Below are 5,395 nucleotides of genomic sequence, written 5' to 3'. Positions count from 1 at the left end.
CTAGGATTGGCTTGACTTGCCTGCTTGGCTTCCCTAACTTGGCTCCGTTAAATTATTTGAATGCACTTGTGCTCCCTCCGTGATTATTAAATCCGCAGGAGCTCAACGTACCTACAAAACAAGACAAAGAAAAGGAGAAGCGAGAGAAATAGCCGAAAAATGAATAAAATGATAAGAAAACCATTAAAAGCACGCACTTCTCACTACTACAAAAGACGTGTTTTTTAGACGCTTTTAAGCCTATTTTTCGACACAAAAAAGCGTCGCAAAAATCTTTCTCGACGCTTTAAAAAACCGTCGAGAATAAGTGAGTCGAGAATTTTTCTGGACGTAAAAAAGCGTCGCGAATCTCGACGCTTTATTTTGTCCAATTTTTTATACAAAGCGTCACATTTTGCAACAGTTGGCGCACTTTTTAATTTTAGCAACGCTTTTTGTGGTCAAGAATCTTAAAATTGGTGACGTTTAATTATGTCTAGATATTCATACATTTGATTTCTAACATTTTGGTGATGCTTTTTCATGTCCATATTTTCTAATTTGGGGACGCTTTTTCTTGTCCATATTCTGTAAAAAAATATCTAGAATACCAAATAAGATACCGTACAATATTTCATTCATCGACAATTATTTCTACTATACTAATATTACCAAAAAAAAAATACATGTACAACAAAATTATGCCAAATTTTTTTTCGTATAAATATATAATATAGCATATGTACAATATCTCATAGTAACGAGTTTTCAATAAATATAATTTCAACTTATACTTCATTCGTGAGTAGTTGTAGTGGAACAAATTCCGAATAACTGATTGAAACCTTAAAATATCTAATATATCTTTCTTCCATCCTTGAAATATTGCAGTGTTAGTTGTGAGTGTATAATCTTTTTAATCCTGCAAACACATTTCAGCATACGCATCAATCAATACATCAACAAACGAATCTAAAGACAATAGTAGATCAAAATTACTAACTATACAGAGAATACAATCTTTGAAAAATATTTTCCACCTAATAATTTATGCAAACCAAAATCACAACCGACTTTCATAACTAATTATTGAGCAAAGAATATACCAAAAGTATTAAGGATATCCACACACTCAAAAGATAAGACATCATTTGCCAAATTGCATGTTAAACCAGTCAACCAGCGATAAAATGTGGCTAACAACATCTTCTTCTTTGACCTTAGAGTATCTGCTCTGATATGCAGGTCACAACATTAGTGATATAATATTGTTTCAGATTGCAATATCCTAACTCAAGCCAAAAGCCCACCAAAATAAAAAATAAAAATTGGATGAAGATCAGTACTAGCAGCTCACCAACAATAAAGTCTTGAAAAAACAACTAAGAAAGGGAGGATATAGAACAGAAAGTAAGATTAATTAAATACACGCCGACCAAACACAAATTATAACAAAGTCTAACTAAAACATATGAAAAACTCAAAATCATACCTTACCTTTTTTAAAAGAGCAGCTATAACTAATCCTAATTACAATTATAGCAGTGTGAAGTCACTATCCTTGCTCTATTTTTTATTATAGTTTATATCACCTTGCATCAAATTTCTAATGAAGGGACAAAAGTTTACCCAAACAAAAGGTTTAAAGATGTATACAAAAACCTAGCACATAAAATGGCTCTTTTACCTATAAATAAGTATGAAAATGTTCTTAAATAAATAGATGTATCTCAAGACAAGCTCGTAAATTTTGTTTCCACTATAAAGCAATTGCTGACCTCCTTGGAAAATAATGTAAGCTTAACTTCATTAAATCTAATCTGAGAGTCCTATAGGTAAGTTATTATTACATAATTTTGTTTCTGTTATTGATTCGAGTCTGTCACGACCACAAACACACACACAAACACACAAGATAGGACACAATCACAACCACACACAAGATAAGACACAATCACAACCACGAACACACACACACACACACACACAAGATAAGACACAATCACAACCATGATTATAGCTGGGGCTGCAGGCCAGCAACTCTGTCAGCAAAAGAAGGGAGTAGCAAGTTTGCAAAAACACCTCAACGCATGCAACAACAACATCAGAACAATAACCGCGGCAACATCAAAAAAGAACAAAATAGAACAAAAATTAATAACAAAAGCAACAACACATACGTACTTGCAACACCCAACCTGCTGCCAAGTCACCTGCTATGAGGCTTCCATGTCAGCAAGAAAAGAGCAGTAGGGAGATCAAGTAGGCAACAAATTGGCACAAAAGCAGCAAGTGGAGAAAAAACTTCTTCAAACCCTCTTAATTAATCGTAATTGAGAGTTCAGTTGAAATCAAATTAAAAATAAAAATAAAACGAACTCTCCTTTATTTTCTCTTACAAACATGAAAGATCTCTTTGATTACACAAAGGTGTGTCATATTGCAAAAAGCTAGTAAGACCCATTTTTTCATGTTTTGGTACTTACAAAGGAATTTTCAATTACTATAAGTATATCTAAATAAATATCAACTCGTGAACAAAAAAAAAGTTAAAGCCACTAAATTACTGATTGAGCATGGAGTAATCTTCTTATTTCATAGTTGATAATAAGTATTCTTCAACTCAGTTATTAACTAAACAAAATGACTATGCAAAGAGATGTAACAAATCTCTAAGCAAATAGGCTTTGACAACACCTCTAACATTACACCAACAACATCAAATTGTGGCTTCACTTTTCTAAAATCCAATGCCAAATCCCAGAGTCACAGATCAAATGACAAGGGAAAACCCAAATAAATATGCCCCCAAAAAACACCGGCTAGATCTAGAGGAGGAATTAAGTATTAAATTGAAAATTCATATTAGAACTTAAAAAATTACAAGTAACATTTGCTAGGTAAGAGATACAAACAAAGATGAATTGCATTTGATTAAAACTAACTAAAAATAAACAAATATCAACCAATTAAATATAGTCAAAGGGAACAAGAAGCTGCCATTTTAGTTTGGTACTTTTTGCTTCAATTTCTTATTGCATCATAAAATATCAACTTCTCTTTACACATTTACTTCTAAACTTGAATTTAATCGAGTCATTCTATCATTGAAAATTAAGAGTAATAAAACAACACCCATTATTCAAAAATCAATTATTTAGAGTATAAATAGATCAAAGATCAAAAATAATAAATAAAATAAGAAGAAGAAATACCCAATTAGACGATTGATCTTGAAACTCAATGGTGAGAAGAAGAACGAGAGGAAGCATAGAACTGATTGTAGATGGTTTCGCCGACGAGGTAAACTCAAATGCGCCGACACCAAGACCATGGCCAGGAACAGCGTGACGGAAACGGAGTTGGTTGCTGAGAGTGGGGTGCTTCCTCCACTCATCGCGTCTCCTGAAGAATTCAATTGTTGATCCCAAAGGCTTCACCATTTTTTCACTTTCTCTCTCTTCAGCAAAACGCTTTTCTTGAATATACACCTCTTTTAAATTCACAAATGAAATCTGACTATACTATTTCTTATAACCGAATCCAAATTCAAAAGTAAATCGCATAATGAAGCTTAAACCATATTTATAACAATAATAAAACCCTATACTCTTAGTTATTCATTAATCAAACAAAATCTGATCATTATTTTGTGATAATGTTGAAAAAAATTTGCTAAAAACAATATAATAGACTTCAATCAAAAGCAAAATTAGAATTCTAAAATGAAAGATTTACCTTAGAATTAACGGCGGCGTAGAATTAGAGAGTGACAAAATTGATTAAAATTCAAAGTGAGTAGAGAAATTTCACCGAATTGCAAGTAGAGTTAAGAACTAGATTTACAAACCATGAATCTCACGGAGGGAGGAATAGTTAGGGTTGAGAAGTTGAAAACTGAGTAGTCTTTTTTTTTTTTTTTTTTTTTGGGTTTATTTTCACCTTAGAATTGAAAGTTTGAAACGTGGGCTGAGTTGCGACTTACGAGGTACAAACCATTCACGTGCGTGACATGTGCGTGACTTATCGACGCTTTCTAGAGACGAAAATTTCTTTTGTCACCTAAAAGCGTCGAAAAAACGCGGATACTAAATTCACGTGCTGACGCCCTTTCCCTAGCGTCTAAGCATAAGCGTCGAAAAAACACTCATTTTGTAGTAGTGTCTCTAAACTAATCCAAAAACACGCAAATCGAGAATTATTCTATATAAACTCGACATAAACGACTAAAAACGAGCATAAAAATATAAAGAAAACATAGCCTAATGGTGCCATAAATGACACGGATCAAACTCCCCCAAGCTAAACTTTTGCTCGTCCTCGAGCAAAACAAAATCCCACCCAAGGGAAAAATGAAGACATTATTCAAGCAAAGAAAGAAACAAGAAAACTAGAGAAGATGGGAATATACACTAACTCAGTTTCGTAGGAATCACGGTCAATTTTAGCAACTAAAGACAAGCCATTTAAACCCCTAGATCGCCCTAGAGGACGAGTGATGCTCTCGTAAAGGTTTCCTAAGAGATTAACCTATAACTCTCATAATTATACAAACAAGGCAAATCATGAGAAGGAAATCAAAAGAAAAGAAAAACAAACACATGTTTATGAAAGGACTTTTCCAAATGTACAAGCACAAATGCATGCAAATCTTTCTAAAGAAGTAAGGGATTGCACGTTTCAAGATACCCAAGGTTGATTGAAATATAAATATGCTAAGAATAGGAACTAGTTTTTGTAATCCACTTTCATCCCAAACGGTCTTACCGTGTTCTCCCCACTAGTCTCATATCTTCCCCTAGTGAGCATCTCAAAAGTTCCACGAAGGAACCGAAAAAAGAGATAATTTTGGGCTGCTTGACGTCTTGACAATACATCCCCTTTCCTTAGGCTTTAACTCATAATGCCCTCCCCCGATATGTGACTCAACCTCTACGTCAAAAGGGCTTTCCCAAAAGTTGTAACGTCAGGGCAAAAAGGGTTGAGGGTAGGCTTAAAATTTAGAATTTGGCGGTATTCCTAATTAGTGAAGCAAAGGGTGATCAATCCTCAACACCATAATCAAGAAGTCACCAAACAAAAACAAACTAACACCCCCAAGCTTAATCAAAGCTATAACTACAATCATATATAAAAAAAAGCGTAAACGCTTCTCCTCCAAGCTTAAAGGAAGCATTGTCCTCAATGCTTGAAAGGGGAAAAGAATCACATCAAAATATTTTTGATTTTTCTTATTTTCATTTCCTTCTTTTTTTATTTTCATTTCTTTTAAAGCAATATCCATGCCTCTTTAACTTAGGACAACTTTTACAAACTTGCATTTGCATTGTCCTTGCCTTTTGTTTTACTTTGGACAGCTTTTTTTTCTTTATTCACTTGCCATTCTTCACACAAATATCACAACATAAATTTGCTT

The 5,395-nt window shown here is 33.6% G+C and overlaps 1 long non-coding RNA gene across 2 annotated transcripts; it reads right to left on the bottom strand.

The window, feature by feature from the left end:
• Positions 1-678: 678 nt before the first annotated feature.
• Positions 679-3,901, bottom strand: LOC145556119 (uncharacterized). Of its 2 annotated transcripts, XR_014091756.1 has the most exons (3): positions 3,195-3,901; positions 1,086-1,213; positions 679-901 (listed from the first exon to the last, which is right to left on the bottom strand). It is a non-coding gene; the product is annotated as an uncharacterized LOC145556119 (long non-coding RNA). The 2 variants fall into 2 exon arrangements; XR_014091755.1 differs by lacking the exon at positions 1,086-1,213.
• Between the last annotated feature and the right edge of the window lie 1,494 nt (positions 3,902-5,395).

This window comes from Chenopodium album, chromosome 8 (assembly GCF_948465745.1).
Source record: "Chenopodium album chromosome 8, dcCheAlbu1.1, whole genome shotgun sequence".
NCBI lineage: Eukaryota > Viridiplantae > Streptophyta > Magnoliopsida > Caryophyllales > Amaranthaceae > Chenopodium > Chenopodium album.
Note: the sequence above shows the minus strand (reverse complement) of the source record. Positions and strands in the feature narration are given on the sequence as shown.